Source organism: Camelus dromedarius, chromosome 18 (genome assembly GCF_036321535.1).
Source record: "Camelus dromedarius isolate mCamDro1 chromosome 18, mCamDro1.pat, whole genome shotgun sequence".
Lineage (NCBI taxonomy): Eukaryota > Metazoa > Chordata > Mammalia > Artiodactyla > Camelidae > Camelus > Camelus dromedarius.
The window spans coordinates 43,223,323-43,241,550 of NC_087453.1; the positions used below are offsets into that span (position 1 = coordinate 43,223,323).

Sequence of the window (18,228 nt, forward strand, 5' to 3'; positions counted from 1 at the left end):
TCACCTGGGATTGCCTCTGGCATATGACAGGAAACACTGCCAACTTCTCCCCACCACGCTAATTACCCAGCACCCCTCCCTGACTGGTCTGTCCCCTCAGCCAGGCCTCTGACCCATCAGGTTTAAAACACACGTGGATCCGTCACTGGACTCATGCTTGGTTCCACCCCCCTATTTATCTATGTCCTGCATCAATGCCTCCAAAAATTCTGAATTTGAGACACACTGAAGTTACAGATGAACGTGGAAGAGCAGACCGTGGACACTCTGGGAGCCGTTGATGAACGGAGTGTGCAGCTCTCCATCTGTTTAAACGCTCTTTCGTCCTTGCAGATAGCTTTTATGATCTCCATCCACGTCTCACACACCTTTGTTGTTGGTGTTAAGGTTATTGCTGTTTAAATGCATTAGAAAGATATTTTTCATAAAGTACTTTTTCTGTTTTTAGCTCTAGACAACCAGCAAAGTTACTCATTTTTGCATGTGTCATTAACCCAGGGAGTACACTAAACTCCTGTCAAATCCAGGAGTTTGTGGATTCTCTTCATTAAAAAAAAAAAAAAATCACCCATGAAAAAAGACAGTATTGTTTCTTGCTTTCTATGCAGTACCATCTCACAGAGCCGGCCAAGAACTCTGGAGCAGGCTTTCCTGGTCTCACCACCTCTCACGTTTCACTATTAGATGTTGTGTTGACCGTAGGCTTTTGGTAGAAACCTTTTATCAGGTTAAGCTAGCTTATATTCCTAGTTACCTTTTCTTTTTAATAACTGGGTATTAAATTTTGCCAAGTGCTTTTTCTTTATCCCTTCACATTTTCTCTAATCTGAAACTGGATTAAAATAATACATATTCTAATGTTAACTCACAGATGGTTCTTACGGTGTAAACACTTTGTGATGGCAGGTCTTTTCTGTTTTAACCCCTCGATAGGTCTGGTCCGTTCACATTTTCACGAGGGATGTGTATGTGCACTCTCAGGTGAGGCAAGTCACAGGTCCTCCTCAGACTGTCCCTGTGTGGTCTTGGTAGCAAGGTCAGTTGAGTCCCATAAAATGAGTTAAGGAGCATCCAGTTTCTCCTGTTCTTGGTGGGCTCAGAACTTGCCTGCCAAACTGTCAGGATCTGGTTCTTCGAGATCTGTTCTTAGAGCGGGGACAGGGGGCCCAGAGCTGATTTTTAACTGCTGTTTCAATTTCCATGAGGATTCTAGAACCAGCTTTTGGGTTTGTAACTCAATCTATATAATTAGTTTTCATTATTCCTTCCTCCAACTTCCATTGGTTTATTCTATTCTTTCTAATTTCTTGACATGGACATTTATTAATTTTCATCCCTTTTTTTCCTTATAGTAAATGTGTAAGGCAATAAATTTTCCTATAAGTACTACTGTAGCTTCATCCTCCAAACTACAATGCACAGTGTTTTCATTAGCATTCAGTTCAATACCTGAGATTCCCAAATGACCTCTGACTTGTGAGGTGGCAGTGTCCTTAACTTTCCTAACATGTGGGGGCTTTGACTTATCATTGACAATTCCTAACTCAACCGTACTGTCACCAGAGTATCCGTTCTGCATGATATGGATATAAGTTCTCAGACTTCCAATCGTTATCCAGAAAAATAATTTTTACATGACCCAGGACACACATACATACACCCTAATACATGCATAATGTATATAAACGTGTAAATAACAAAACTTTCATGAAACAGTAACTCAATCTTAGCATGTATGATACACTGATATTTTCTATGCCATCAAAAACTGTTTAAGTTTTTCTCAACCAGCTAAATTTGACTATTGAGGCTTACAGTCCAACAGGCTGGGTCTACAGTCTGAAAAACACTAATTTAGATCGTGATATTGGTGAGGTTTACCAGATTGTGGTCAATTTTTATAAATAAACATGTTCTACATGGAGTGAAGGGCTCTATGTGTGTCCCTGGCTCCAGCTTAATAATCTTCTATGGAACCACACTCATTTTTCTGTCTGCTTCATCTAATAGGTACTCAGAGCTTTAAAACCCTCCCAGCATGATCACAGATTTATCAATTTCTCCTGGGAATTTCTGGATTTGTGCTTTATTTGGAGACCATCCCGTTAGGTGACCCTAAGATCAGAATTGTTACGTCTTTCTGATACAGTGCCTACTATTTTTTCCCCTACTACAGCGGTCTTCTTTATCTCTAATAATGATTTTTTTTTCCATTTCACCATCTATTTTAAAAGTTACACCAACTTTTGCGGAGTTAATACTGGCCTAGAATCATTTTCTCTTCTTCACTTCCAACCTTTCTGTGTTCGTATGGTTTAAGAGGAGCTCTTAAAAATAGCATATACCTGGCTTTTATTTTAAGGCCAGCATGGCAATTTGTCTTTTCAACTTGCAGGTTTAGTTCATCAGCATCTATTGTGATTCCCTATATAAGTGGGCTCATTTGTACCCTTCTGTTATTCCTGTCTGTAGTACTTTTTCTTTGCTTATTCTTATTCTTGTTCTTATTATTTTGCATTCTATGGGACACCTTTTCTTCTACGGTGTTTCAAAGTTATACTTTCTTTTTGTGTGTGTATGTATCTGTGTGCAAGTGCTCTTTTAAAAAATTGTAATTGAAATGTCTTTTACTCTTATGTTTTCCCTACATACACACTTGACACTTCCCAACAGAGGAAGAGCTGCAGGAGGCCTCGGGTCTGGGGCTGGTCCGCGGATGGGAGCCCCTCTCCCACCCTGGTGCTCCCCGCCCCCTTCTCCCTCGCACACAGCTGGACCACTTGCAGCTGCTTTGTTCCAGACACTCATGTTTAAGTTACCCAGATGGTCCCCAGTCTGCCTGTTCGTCACTGACTCTTACATCTCATGTCCTTTCTGAGTCTCCCCGAAGTCCATCCCTGACTAGCTGTTTCAGCAAGAACCTCCACTTGATAAACTTCCTCAGTCCTACGGTCATTTTGAAAGAATTCCTTTCTTTCCCCCTCATTCTTCATGAACGGATGAACTGCGTCTAGAATTCCATACCGAAAGTGGTTTTCTCTCACCACTTTGAAGATATTATTTTATCTGTCTTCTGGCTTTTTTCGGCGGGGGGGGGGGGGGGGGCTTATTATTGAAAAGCATGCTGCCAATTTGTCATTCCTCTTTCACAGCTTTTAAAAAAGTATCTCATGGGGATTAACAGACACATGTTATTATGCATAAAATAGATAACCAACAAGGACCTACTGTACAGCACAGGAAAGTATATTCAATTTCTTATAATAACATATAATAGAAAAATCTGAAAAGAAAAAACATGTGTGTACATGTACAACTGAATCACTTTGCTGTACACCTGAAACACTGTAAATCAACTATACCTCAATAAAAAAAAAATTTTTTTAATCTCATTTCCCTTAAGATCCACCTTTGGGGTTCTAGGGATTCAACAAAATGCCTTCCGGTGTGCACTTCTATTATCTTCCTCAGGATCCTTGGGCTTCCTCACTTTTTTCACCCGTCCTGGGAAACCCCTGACCGCTTAGCTCTTTCGGGCCGCCTTGCTCCCGCCTCCTTGCGGCAGAACTCCTAACCAGACCGCGGGTCTCCGTGCCGCCGCTCGGGAAACGTCCTGAGACACGCGTCCCACGCCACCGACGGTCCCTTCAGCTGCATCTAACCAGCTCTATAATCAGTTTTTGAGTTATTCTATTTTTTTTCAAGCTCGCCTTGTTTTCTCCCAGCGGTATTTCTTCCCGTTGATGTTTCCCACCGCCCGCTTGCACAGCTCCAGTGGTGATTTTGTGTCACGTCTTTGGAGGGACTTTATTAGTCCAGTCCTGTCTGGGCTGAATTTCGGGCTTGTCTCTAAAGAGCTTTTTCATCTTCCCTTCAAGGGGGCCGTCAGTGGAAGCAGCAGGCATGGGCAACTGTTCACACGAAGCACGCACCTTCTGTTACAAATCCTAGGGGAACTTTGCCTTCCCTGCCTCAGGACAAAAGAAGATAGGCTCCCATGTCATCTCCGCCGGCCCTAGTTCGTCTTTTCATTGCGGGTTGTACATGGGAGCATGGGGGGGGTCCCATTCCCCCACCCAGCTCCCACCTGGACATAAAAGTCAAAGACTGAAGACTAAGACTGTGGATAACACCCCCTCCCCCAAACACCCCAGGGTCACTTACTTCCCGTCCCGGCCACTGCCCTGGCCCTTGGTTTAGGGCCTCTGGCGACCTCTCTCACCACCCTGGGAGCTCAGCTACGCTTATTAACTCAGGCTAACATTTCTAAATGTTTAGAGCAGAGAGTTTCAGATCATCTCACCTAAAATTTTAAGTCTAACCTCTATTTTTTTTTCACCCAGAGAAACAAAGAGAAAATATCTAAAATAAAAGATATATTTGGAAATAATTTATTTCATGTTTTAAAAGGATGGAAATAACTGACTTCCTACTTTAAGGAAACAATGCTACTCGTTCTAAAGAAAGAGAAAACTCTAAAAATAGAAATGTATTCTATTCTAAGCCTTGGCTTATTCATCAGCCGTTTTGGATTCAATTTCTTCGCCTAAGGAAAAAAAAAAAAAAGAATTGACATGTTTTCGTGTTTCCTCAAAATAATAGTCTTTGGGAAAGTAGGCACTTAAATAGACCTAAATCTTCTGAGAGATCAGAGAAGCCTACAGGCCTCACCTTGTTAATGAAGACAACAGGGTCCTGACTTCTCAAAACACCCATCAACAGTTACGAGGTGCTAGCCCATGACAGAACGCTTCCTGCAGCAGACAGTAAGGTCCCAGGAAGCAGGGGTGGGTGGTTTCCCCACTGTATCCAGTCAAACCTCAGCCCATCAACCCTGTCTGCTGAGCGAAGTCTCTACTCGGTATCATAAGAGGCAGGAGTCACTCTTTACATGGTTATACAGTTGTGAGAACCACATCGAAACACAAAGACACAGGTATCCTGGTGGAGGAAGATAATGCACACCGTGGGAGCTTACATGCTTTGCAAAGAGTTATTTCTTGGTCCTTCAGTTTTTACACTATTGCAAATGGGGTCTCTTTTAAGTTTCATTTTCTGTTTGGGACTGGTATACAGAAATGTAATTCACTTCTGCAGGGGGATTTCCGCCCCCAGCAGCAATCTTGCCTAATTCTAGGAACACATCCATAGATTTTTAAGAACTTTTTCTACACATGTAAGCATACTGCAAATTACAGTTTTGTTCCTTTCTCCACAACCTTCCTATCTTCCACTTCCCTTCTCTTGAATTTTTGCTCAGGGCAGGACTTCCAACACCGAGCTCAAGAGAAGGATCGTTAGCAGGTGTCCTGTCCTTTCTGATCTCAAAGGGGAAGATTCCAGCGTCTTGCTATTTAGTGCGATGCTCGCTGTAGGCTTTTTGTGGATACCCTTTCATCAGGTTCTTGGTTCTCTTCTTGGCTCAGTGTTGGTAAGTTCTATTTTCCCAGAGTTTATTTATGTGGTTAGAATTTGCAAAATTATTGCCATGTTGAGATTTGAAAAAGGAGTCTTCTCTGTACAATGTGCGGTAAACCCCCCTCCGCTGGGTCCTACAGATATTTTTAATAAACACCTATGACCCTGATCTGATTTGTTTTTATTTAACACAAGTTGTTCCTAATAATCACTCATCTTTCTAATGTCTACCACATCTGTAGTGAAGTTTCATTTGACGTTCTTGTATTATTTGTGCCTTTTTCTTGATCAATTTTGCTTGACATTTGTCAACATTATCCATCTTTTTGTTAAGAATGCAGTTCTGGCTTTGCTCACTCCCCTACTGTATATTTACTTGTCTTCTGTTTCATTAATTCCTTCTGTTACTTTCCTTCCGATTGGTTTATTTTGACTTTGTCACTTCTGGAGACCGATGCTTACTTAGCTCATTAATTTTCATCTTTTCTTCTTTCTTAACCTATGTTAAGTTATATATAAGTTATATATATGTCATAAAGTTCCCTGCAAATAATATTTTCGCTACATCCTGCAAGTTTTGATGTGTAGTATTTTCATTATCATTCATTTCAAAACATTTCCTATTTTTCTTTTTCTGACCTACAAATAAATGCTAGAAGCATATTTTTTTTAAAAATTTCCAAATACATGAAGATTTCCCATTCATCTTTTTATTCATATTTCCAGTTTAACTGAACTGTGGTCAGATTACCTGCCCTTTATAACGCCAATCTTTTCATTTTTGTTGAGACTGACTTGAAGGCCCCAGATACGGCCAAATTTTGAAAATTCTGTGGAATCAACTATGTATTAGTTGGCTACAGTGTTTTATTTGCTTTATTTATACACAGTCATAGACCACATTCCTAATTTTGCTCAAAGTTCTAATACCTATTGATTTTTGTCTGCCTCACTGTCAACTACTGAGAGGAAACGGTAAAATTCTCCACTATGATTACAGGTTTGACCATTTCTTGTAGTTCTGTCCATTTTTGTTTTATATATTTTGTGATTTTATTAATAAGATGGACCCAAAGTTAAAACTGCCGCATCTTCACACTAAACTAAATTTGCATCGTCATGAAGTGACCCTTTCCCTCTAAAACACTTCTATGTGTGAAGTCCGTTTTACGTAACAATAGTACAGCATCAGTTTTCACAGTATTTCCATAGTATACCTTCTTCTACTCTTTCTTTTCACCCCATCTCTCATAAACAACAGTTGCATTTTTTAAATCCAGTATGATATCTTTATGTTTTAACTGGAGTATTTAGTCAACTTACATGTACTAACAAATGCTGATATAGTTGAGTTTAAATCCATAATCTTATTTTGTGCTGTCCCCACCTGTCCTGGGGTATTTCTTGTCTCCTTTCTTACCTCTTTTTGGATTGTTTTAAAATCACTCCATTTCCCCCCTCTACTATTACAGAATACACTGTTTCCATTCTTTAGCGACTAACTTTAAACCCAATAATATGTGGGGTTCACAAAGTTCAAAGTTAAATAAAAGTTCACCCCCTCCACTAATGCCATCACCCCTTTAACTTCAGGGTTGTTGATCCTTTGTTCAGCGCCCCCGCCCCGGCACTGCCAAACTGTCTTCTTTCACATTTGTTTAGAGATGCCCAGGTATTTCCACCTTCCTCCATCCTCACAGCTGGGACATCTCACTCTTCCTACCTGGCACCACTTTCCTTCCAAGAACATCCTTGAGAATTTCCTTTACCAAAGACGTCACTAATTGTCTGTCTTGGTTTTTGCCTTAAAAGTCACCTTCATTTCACCTTCACTCTGGACGTTCTTCCTCTGCCTGCTGTATCACTACCCCTCCTATGGGTAGGTGTCTTCTCTGTTCTTTTTCGGATGAGTGTCTCATCCTTTCTGTAAAATCCTCAGTCATCATTTCATCCAATACTGACCCTGTCCCCTCATCTCTCTCCTCTCCTGGAACCCCAACGAGACACACTTCTCAGTCTCTCCTCCCTGATTTGTACTTGGTCTTACAAATTACTCACCTACTTGGTTCTCTAGGATGAAATTCATACATTCTGCTCTATCTTCAGTTTCAATCATTCTCTTCAATCTGTTGGGTTTTTAATTACAGTGACTGAACCGTCCATGTCTAGAAATTGCACCCGATTCCTCCTCTGAATTTGCTAGGTCATTTAATAGTTTCCTTTCTTCGCAGGTATTTTCATCTTGTCTATTTAAGTACCTAAGGAGCGCTTACTCTGTGTCCACCACTCACTGTCCCGTGTCTCAGATGTTCCTGCCAGTCCTCATTCACTGAGGGCAGCATTCTTTGTGTTGGGTTGTTCTCAACTAGGGATGCTCATTTGCCCTGAAAATTATACCAGGGGATTCACTGAGCCCAGGATAAATGTGCGGTGCTAAAAGACCTGCTTGCTTGTGGACCGGTCCAAGAGCACCCTCCACAAAGAATCAGAATTGGCTGGAGAATTTCCCACCACTTAGGTCACGGGATCTGCATGTGGGACAGCTCGTGAGCATGTCTTGGGAGGGGAACAGGCTCACTTCTGACTCGCCTTCACCCTGGGGGTGCAGGAGCCCTCAGGGGTTCCAGCTCTACAGGCACAGCTTCCATCATCCTGCCCACCCTGACCTCTGCCCCGGTGCCCAGAGATGCCGTCAGAACTCAGTTCGCCCAGTTCACCAAATGCCCTCAGGATTGTGCTCATTGTCCAGGGTGACCCCTTGCTCTGAGACTTGTATCTCTTAACTATCTTCCAAGTCATTCAATGCTTTCCAGAGGTGTTTCATTCAATGCTTTCCAGAGGTGTTTTTAATCTGTTCTGTAGCACCATCTGAGTCCAGACCACCCAGCCCACCCCGTCACCAGAACACAGGGTCCCCTTACTTCCTCAACCTACTGACATTTGGCATTGCTGTCCCTCCAAGCCAAACCAAATCCCTGCCAAGCAAGCTCTTTAAGGGAAAAGGAGATCATCCCTACACTGTGATCGGAGGACTGCTGTGCTGGAGAGCCGTCCAGATCCAAACCTGGGTACACATCCATCCCAGGAGGAGAGGACCCTACACCACCACTCCTGGGCTCTGCCCAGGATTCAGGGAGGTGGGCAGATGTCCAGGTTAGAAATGTGGGAGTCAGGCTGAATGACCTGTAGTACCCAACTGCTAGCTCCTTCGTTTTGAAGAAATCCACTTACCATTCCAACACCCCCGCCATTTACCTGGGTGGGACTCGGGGCGGTGGGGGGGGGCGTCTGATGAAGAACTCTTTCTGCAGATCAAAGCTCTGTGAACTCCTCCCCTCATTTAACTACTGTGAGGGGCTGCCTTTCACTTGGATCTGTGGTTAAGAGACAGCCTTTGCTCATCAGCAGTAAAATCGGGCCCTTTTTGCACAGGCCCACCTTTGATGAATTCTGAGGCCAGCCACTCCCACCTCTAGGACACACGAGTGAGGTACTTCTCATTAACAGCAAAAGCAACTCAAACTTCACCCGGGTTCCTGCTTACTGAGCCACTGCAGAGTATGCCCCGAGCTCTCTACACTGCTGGTGGGAGCACAAGTCAGGACCCACACCTTGAGGGGAAGGCTGGCAGTCTCGTCCAGAGCTGACCACAGCCCTCCTTGGGGCCCGCAGTCCCACGCCTCAGAACTGACCCAGGGGAGATGTGGACAAGCAGTCACCAAGGGCAGGGGCAAGGCTGTTTTTTATAATATAATGTAACTTAGAGTGTATTATAACATAAGCCCCAAGGTGGAAACTATCCAAGTTCCCCTCTGCAGTGACATGCCAGGTGCCTACGATGGGAACGCGGACCACAAGAAACCCAACAGCACGGATGGGATGGTCTCACGCTCACACGTCTCACGTGTAACGTCAAATCAAAGATCCAAAAGAGCACCTGTCGCGTGACTCCACGTACCCTGAGGTCACCCACGGGCGGAAGACGTCCGTGAGCTAAGGGTCAGGAGAGCAGCGACCCTCGGGGACCAGCAGCAACCTGAAGGGGTGCGAGAGGAGCTCACTGGGGGATATCATTTCTTGGTCTGCTGGCTAAACAGGGTGCAACTTTGTGGAGGTTTACTGAGCTGTGGACTCAGGACAGTGCATTTTCCTGCGTGTATTTCACTTAGTAAAGAGTGAAATATACATCCATGTGCCGGCTTGGGTCGGAAAATGAATCTCACGTTCTTGAAGGAGAAGCATCTTAAATGCCTGAAGGGTCCATGACAGCACGTCCACTCCCATCACCTCACAGCCACCCCCACCAAGGTGGGGAGCTGGGGCAGGGGTCAAGGCGGGTGGCCCCACAGACCCTCGCTGTCCATGGCCCACCGCACTGACCCCAGCGGCTTTGGAAACCCAACTTCAGAATAAGGGCCAGGGGCTTCCAAGCTGAGAGGGAAGCAACAACCCAGGAGAGGGCACTGGGCTTCAAAGTCGCAGCGGGGCCGACCCTGTCACAGCCCTCACAGCACGACAAGCAGTTAGGGCGCAGAACCGCCACCGGGCAGCTGTCTTCAGCCTGGACTCCTTCCCCCTGGTCGCTGCGGGTACTACTCACCTCCCCAAACTAGGCTTTCTCTTTCTTGTTGCTACAAAGACCTAGAACTCACAAAGAAATGAAAAACGTGCTCGACAGAAATAAAGCTACACCCAGTTCCTATTCAAGATGAGTCTTAATCAAAAAGAAAATAGTTTTTGCTACAGTTGAGTTGTACATTCTAAGCACTGAATGAAAAGTTCCAGAAAAACAGACTGGGCTTAGGGCCAGAACCTGGTCCCTGCCGGTTCTGTGTGCAACGAGCAGGCCAGATCCTCCTGTCAGGAAGGGCCGAGAATCCAGGGTCTACTCTTCACCTTTTTGCCTAAAAGCAAAAGCAGGAACAGAGGAGACGAAACAAGGGGTGGGGGCTCGGCCTAGAGGGGGCTCTGACAGACCGCCACCCCCACCCCCACCCCACCCCCGGCTGCCACGCACTTCAGGGGAGGCCGGAGGCTAATCTCATCGGCCCCTCTTCCTCCTCAGTCTGACCAAGTCTGCCCAAAGCAGGGGGCCTGGAACGCCAACCACAAGAAAAGAACTGCCCCTCCTCCCACCAAGGAACACAGAACCCACCTCTTTTCAGAGCCAGCACACTGTTAAAACCAAAAACACCATTGTGTCCCCTGGTGCGTGCACAGTCACCAATAAGCTCAGCTACTCCGAGAAATAAAGGATGCTCCCTGCGGATCCTCCTCCTGGAACCAGTGCAAGCCCACGGAAGGGCCAGTCCTGGTGTGGCCCCCCACCTGGATGACGGACAGCAGAGAAACACGTAGCGCTCAGATCAATATAACCGCCGGTAGACGCACGGCGCCTGGGAGAGAGCGCACGCCCAAGCCTTCTGCTAAGGGTCACTTCAGAGCCCCGGCTTCTGCCGGCGGCGCAGAGGGGCCCACACTGGAGACCGCCATCCGCGAGTTTAACTGTCAACTTCCCAACTGGAGCAAGGCTGGAGGGAATCCAAAAATTGCTTGGCCTTGGAATATGATTTTTGTGTTTATATTTGATGCTCTAGGAATCCAGACTACTTGAGGCTAAATTATCATATGCCCACAGAGCACGAGAACAAGAAAATCATCTCTCCGTCAGCTCAGCAAGGATGGGCACCTGCTGTGAGCCACTGTTCAGACATTAGGGGTGCCTCAGAAAAGCAAAGTGCACACATCCCTGCCCTGGGAGAGCTTACGCTCCGGTGCAGAAATGACGAAGTCAACCACATAGTGACACGTCAGGTGGTGATAATGAAGAGAACGTCATGCAGAGAAGTGGGATATTGGAGGCTGTCACTTTAAATTGGCTGGTCAGGGATGTAACACTGTACAGACCTGAAGGCAGTGGGAGAGCAAGCCATGTGGTTGTCTGGAAAAAAAGCTCCCTATGGAGAGCAACAGCACATGCAAAGGCCCTGAGACAGAAGCATGCTGGAGAAACAGAGGGAGGCTAGCATGCCAGGAGCAGAGGATGGGGGAGGGTAGTGGTGCAGCCAGAGAGAGAGTGGGGTCCTTGGCCACTGTACAGACTTTGGCTAAGTAGGGTCTTGAACACAGGGCTGACATGATCTGCTCTGGGAAAAGACTGGAAAGCAGACGGTGAAGGCAAAGGCAGAGAGACCACTTTGGAGCTAGTGAAATAACCTGGGAGGTGAGAGCGGTTGGCACCAGAGTGGTACCAGTGGACGTGGTGAGAATGGATGGACTATTTTGAAAGTGGAGCTTACAGGATCTGCTGTTGTACAGGATACAAGCACGAGAAAGCAAGGAGTTAAGGAGAAACCAAGGTCTGCGGCCTGTACAGTGAACCACCTGGCCTAGTTTCACTTTACACCAAGAGGAAACTGAAGCCCAGTGAGGAGACAAGTCATGTCCAAGGTCACACCACTTACTTTGGGGATTAGAACCCCCAACCAGTGGTTCCCTCTGCCCCCAGCTGCAGCTCAATGGGAGACACTGGTGACCACTCAGGTCACGCCCGGACCCCCTCCAACTCCTCTTTGCTCTCAGATGCTAGGCAGGCAGTGCCCTCGGGGACCGCCAGTACCCAGACGCGTACTGTCAGTGAGGGGAGGCTGCTGGGGAAGAGCGCAGGACCTTGCCCAGGGAGGGCGACCACAGTCCACGCCCGCCACACAAGGAACCAGACCTGATGTGGCCCAGAAATCCCCGTTTTCTCCAAGAGAACCCCAAAACCTGGATTTTAACAACAAATTCTCCATTTCTAAATGTGGCTAGTTGTTTAGTGACATAGAGCTGGCCAAACCTCATGGGCTGACCAAGTTCAATCCATGCAGACCAGTAGCGTGGAACCAGTCTCAAGACAGCCTGAAACAAGCCTGGTTCACTCACACCTCAACCAGGGTTAGGGAAGAGAATTAAAGCTTTGGGTCTTTAAGTCCAGCTTCTGAGCCAGCAGGTGATACTCATTATCACTATAAACAGTTGATAACTTCCGGCACCATCCTCATGGGCCTCCTCTCTGACCAACAAGAAACTCATTGCCCATCAGTCTCGGTTCTCTGTTAACCGGTCTGACAACTATTCTACACGGAATAGGAAGATGAGGCCACTAGGCCAGACAAGACTTCCAACCTTCTCCCCAAATACTACCCAATGATCCTTCCAAAGTTACACACAGTAAAACAGAGCCCTGCAAAGAGCCAGGAAACAACTTACGCCAGCCAAGCAGGAAAACGCCAGCACCCTGGAACGTGTCAGGTTCGGGACCAGGCAGGTGTTCCAGCCTTGCCAAAATAATCAAATGCACACATTACAAAACTTTCTCTATAAATTAAAGTTGCTTCCTGTTGCCAGACGGGTAGGAGATACGTGTCACTTACGGTGCTTCAAGGAAACCCGTGAGATGTGTCTGGCCTTCAGACGTGGGAGTCAGCTCGCCTGTTTCAGGAGACAGATCAGAACCTGTGTGCCTAAGAACAGAGCCGCCTAGGAAGTCCCCAGGTTACTTTTCTATAACGCTAAGTGGCCTTCCTGCCCAGGCACTCTCACTTGGAATTAAGTATTTACTTGACCCTACAAGCCACATGCTTCCTGCCCAGGACCTGTTTTCTGTGTCTGGTACATCTGACCACTCTGATGCCATTGGTGTTACGTGAGACTCTCTCCAGGGCCGGGCCACTATCTGTGCTGCACCCCCTTCCCACTTTATTCCCTTAAAATGCAATTTATAATGCACACACACAGTCAAGAACAATTGCTTTCTAAAGGTGACAGCTTATTAGGTTGAAGTGCAGAACCGCCACTAAGCAGCTGTCTTTAACCCACAGAATGGCCACTTCATACGGTTCAACATGACAATTTCTCTAAACGATCAGAATCCCAGCCACCTCTGGACAGCGCTGCCCAAGAGAACTCTGTGAAGACGCGGAAGCTCGAAGTCCGCTTGAACCAACACGTGGCACCAGGCACTTGAAATGTGGCGAGTGTGACTGAGAACTGAATTTTAAATTTCATTTAACTTTAATTAAGTTTATATACCTCTACGTGGCTACCGTGCTGGACAGCAGAGTTCCAGACAGGAGCTTCTTGAGACAAGCGAGAGTTTTGCCTGAGACAGCATTTGAAGGCCTAGCACACAGGAGATGCTTGAGAAAGAAATTAAATTAAAAGCACTTTCTTGGCACTGCCACATTTTACACTGAGTCCCACTGAAGCTCTTAATTTCTGTCTTCTAGTTTCAGGTGCTCCCTCGGGGAGTTACCGGACCAGCAAGTGTGGAATTATACAGCCTGCAGGTGAACATTCAGAAGGCTGTGTCCACATCACCCAGCAGCTGGGCAACGGGAACTGGCCTGGTGACCACCTGACTGCTGGGCCTCCACATTCTCATTCACAAGATGGGAACAACAACATCTACTCTACAGAAAGGGGCACCTGTGAGGCCTAGGTGTACATCATAGCTGTGGCTGATTCTGAATAGCAAACCTTAAAAATCAAACTGGGCTCAGCCTCAGTTGTCCAGTGAGATAGCTGGACAACGAGTGAGAAAAGTTACCAGGTGTGGTGGTCTGCCTCGTTTCACCACCGTTTACTGGGTTACAGGTCAGGCCTTAACCACTGCAGGGCCAGGATGGACAAATGGACAGAACAATCTCATCCTTCATAATTCTAACTGACTATTTTTTTCCCTCCTGAAATGAGATTTTTAGCAAAGAAAAATCTGGATTCTCAAAAGAACTGTTGACTCCCTGCCTACACGTCACTCACCTCCTCATCACAGCTCTTTGGAATAAAGGAACTAGCAGGAGGAGTCTGCAGTCTTGATATTTTTAAAAGGTGTCCCTGCCACATAATAAACCAGTATTCCAATCAAATCATTTGCATTCAACCACTCACATGCAGTTGGGTGCTACATAATCACTGCAGCCACTGACTTAGGGCTCATTTCAGCAAAGAGCATAATTGCTCAAATGTGACTCAAAGATTTGAGATTTATTTAAACTCTCCCATCACCAAAACATATTCATGCACCAAGGTACCAATCTAACTTCTTAATCTCTGTTCAGAGACTGATTCCTAACTATGAAAAATGAGAGCTCTGTTACAGCCCAGAGCCTACAGGCTCCACGTGCTGGACACTCTGTTTCTAGACACCAAGGCACCTTTCTCGTCCCCCTCCCAGCCGCTATGGGCCCAAAAACCCTGCAAGCAGGTTTGCACTGCCCCACAGTCTGCCTCCAGTTCTCCTCCTTTGCTTAAATAGAGAGGGAAGTGGCATCTCCAGGACCTCAGAACCGGAAGCTTCTTTCTGGAAGGGAAACAAGTTGGCAGCCTACACTGGGGCTGACCTTTGGAAAGTTCATAAAGGAACTGAGACGTCACCATAGTGAGCAGCATGCTGCGGGGTCACCAAGCTTCCTCTGGTGTCGGATGAACGGGAAGTTAAGACGACGAAGCACAGAGAAAAGTATAAAGGGGGGCAGAGTGCCCCCCAGCTGTGCAGGGCTGGTGTAAACCACGCAGCTGCTCCTCCTGGAAGTGCTGAACAGAAGACCCCAGTTTCTGGGGATGCTTAACAGCCGGAGTTCTGAAGAGAGCACTGAGCTAGGGTGTGAGTTCCCCAAACTCCAGATAACGCCACCCAGATGCCCCTGCTCTGAAGGTTCCAGCACACCCAGCAAACAATGACCTGAGAGGCTCCCAAGAGCCGCCAAAGTTTCGTTTCCTTGGTGCTTCCTAGTCTCTGCTGACCTCCAACCTCCAGGAGTTATTGCCAAACTGCCTTCTGTTTGCACAAGGTCTGTTTTTCCCAGCACTTACCTGGGTGGCTGCCTGACCCTACTGTGTGTGGTGGTTCTCTCTCCAGGCTACAGATAAGGAAACCCAGGTTCAGACAGGCTAAGAAACCCGAGCAGAGGGTCTGTAAACGTGGCATGAGGGTGGACTCCAGGCCCTGGAGGTGGCAAGCCTGTATCCGAAGCCGGCAGGCTGGAGCCAAACCCAAACCCCCACCTCCCTCCCAAACCCCAAACATCCCTAGAAACTCATCCAATAGTAACAGCCAACACTTGTTGACTACTCCATACGTGTGCTCGGTCTTCACAGCCTCTCTCTCAAGTAGACAAGATCAGCAGCCCCGTTTCTGAGACGTGGAAGCGGACACCGGAGTCAAACAGCTTGGCCGAGGTCACTCAACGGTGTCGGGCTTTCAAAAGCCCACTCCCTCGGCTGCGACACCATACCGAGCTACCATTTGTGTTCTACAATCCGGGGAGGGGTCCCTGAGGTTTCCCAGGTGCTGCGCTGTAAGCATGGACCCCAGCCCGCCTTCCCCTGCCCAGGGCGCGGCCGGGGAGACCGGCGGCCCGGGACGGACGCCAGGCCGGCTGCCAGCGCGCTTGGCCGGACGGGCCGGAGGCGCTGCTTCCGCCGGGGCCTGGCACCGCCGGCCCATTCATCGCGGCGCGGGCGGTGCGGGCCGGGCAGGGCCCGGGGTGCCCCAGTCCCCCGCCGGGAGCCCTCGCGCCAGGGTCCGCGCTGAGCGGCCGGGGAAAAGGCTCCCCCGGCCCCGCCGCCAGGGGGAGCAGGGAGCCGCCTCCTGCACTCCGGGAAGTTGCCACCGCGGCCGCCGGGCGCCCGGACCCGGACGGCCCGGGTCCCCGCACGGCGTCCCCCGCAGCCCCGCGGACCCCGCCCGCCCCGTCGGGGCCGCCCTGCCCCTGCAGCGCCCCGGGGCCGCAGCCCGCAGGCGGGTGCGCTTGGCCGGCGGGGACCCCATTCAATCCCACCCCCTCCCCCCGGCCGGCCTCCGCCGCCTTCCGCCCGTCCCCCCACCCCCTCCAGCCCGGACTCCAGCCCGACAACGTCATCCGGCCGCTTCCCGAAACTTAACCCCTTCCTCCGCCAGCTGTGCGCCGCCCCGCCCCGCCGCCAACTTTCTTCGCCCAACTTCGCAGCGCGCGGGCCGGCCCGACGGCCCGGCGGGGAGGGAGGGGCGGCCACGTAGTGCCACGGGGCCGCCGCAGGTCCTGCCGACGGCGAGGGGCGTGGGGTCCACCCGGCGGGCGCGCTCGGCCGACGCCCCCGCACGGGGTTCAGCCCTGCACACGCCCCCCGAGCCCGCCCTGACCCCGAGGGTCCGCGGCCGCGGCGACGGCAGGCGGCGCCGCCGGGGGAGGGGCCGCCAAGGAGACGTGTCACTCGCCGCGCGGCCGGCCCCGGCTCGGGCCCCGCCGCCCCGACGGCCCGGCCCCGCGCGCCGCCGCTGCCGCCACTGCTGCAGGGCCCGGCCAAGTTTCTTACCTGCAGCCGGAGACGCGGGAGGGTGAGCGAGAGGGCAGGAACCGCCGCCGCCGCCGCGAAACCGGGAGAGAGGAGCCGGCCGAGCCTCCGCCGAGAAGCCGCCCCCAAGCAGCTGCAAGCGCCGCGACCCCTACGCCGCCCGCCCCGTCTGCCGTCCGCTCGGGCCGCTCGCTGGCTGCGTGCGCGCGTGTGGAGTCGTGGCACTTTCTGCCTTGGAGCTGGCGAACGGCCCCCTCCGCCAGGATCGCCGCCTCCTGCCTTCCCCACCCGGGCCAGCCATTCATCGAGCCTCCTCTCCCCATTGGCCGGCGCCCCGCCACTCCGCCGGTCGCTGGCCAGTCAGAGCGCGGGCGGCCGAGCCGCGGCGGCGGCCATTGGACGGAGAGGAGGGTCTCCGCCTCGGCCAATGGGAGATGGGAGGAGCTGCGGAGAGCCGCGGGGGCGGGGCCGGGGAGGGGCGGAGCCGCGCGGCGCCGGCGCTCGTCCCTGCGCGGGGGCGGGGCGGAGCCAGAACGCCCCGCCAAACGGGGGAGGGGGCGCCGGCCGGCCCCGCCCACTCCGGGCTCGCTGCCCTGATCGCCTGCCCTGACTTGGGGCCGGCTCTGGTCCCGCAGGTTCGAATCCCGGCGGCGCTGCGCCTGCGCCTCAGGACCCCGCTGGGCTGAGGTGGCGGTGGGTGTCACCCTGAGCAGGGTTGCGCAACACGGGAACAGCCTGGAGCAATGCTTCATTTAAAACCAACTAACTTCCCCCGCAGCGGCGCCCCCTCCGGGCCCTCGATGTAAGGACAAGTTCCGCCCGGGGTCAGTCCACAGAGGGCACGTCCCTATCTTCAAAGAGATTGCAATCAGCACCAGAAAGAATTTTCTTGAGTAAATGGAGGAATTGGGGCGGAAAGGCCAGCAGGCGAACAAGGAATGGAGGGTGGACGTCATTGCTCCCATTTTTAGGGAGGGTACAACAGAGTTACTCGTCCAAACCACAGCTGGCCGAGCAATAATTGCAATTCAGCTTATGACCTTTTATTCCGCGCAGTGTAGAGGGTGAGAGGGTCTGACCCAAAGAAAATCAACCCACTTCCCAGAAAACTGAGCAAATGGTACTTCATGACATGACTTCCTCCCCCACCGACCCCCATATAAAGCCAACACTCTCTCTTAATAAGCAAATAAGTCTTTCAATTAAGATAATTTTAGGCCTGGTTTTTAACCATTTTTATCAGTGTCTCTTAAAGCTAACTCTTTGAAGTTGAGCCAAAGCCAGTTTCTTTGAAATTAAGATTTCTGAGAGGCCAAAAGGGCTGCTACAGGCTGATCTGCCCCATACCACTCCCCCCACCCCTACACTGCGGAATCCTGTTCCTAATGTCTGTTTCTCGGACAATTTCACATACCCCTTCCCCCTTTGTCCCAAGTTGTAAGAAAGATGTGGAACTACGAGCCATCCTGAGGGAGTGAAGAGGGCTGGGTTGAA

At 49.7% G+C, this 18,228-nt stretch overlaps 1 protein-coding gene across 3 annotated transcripts in view; it reads right to left on the reverse strand.

The window, feature by feature from the left end:
* The window catches only part of RRBP1 (ribosome binding protein 1), a 61,243-nt gene extending 44,285 nt beyond the window's left edge, over positions 1-16,958 (reverse strand). For 2 of the 3 annotated variants that reach the window (XM_031434286.2, XM_031434283.2), the window contains exon 1: positions 16,756-16,958. The gene's annotated coding sequence lies outside the window, so the exon portion shown is untranslated. Of the gene's footprint in view, positions 1-15,539; positions 15,699-16,755 lie in introns of those variants that run through there. The other variant, XM_064475903.1, reaches the window with a different exon arrangement.
* Positions 16,959-18,228: the final 1,270 nt, after the last annotated feature.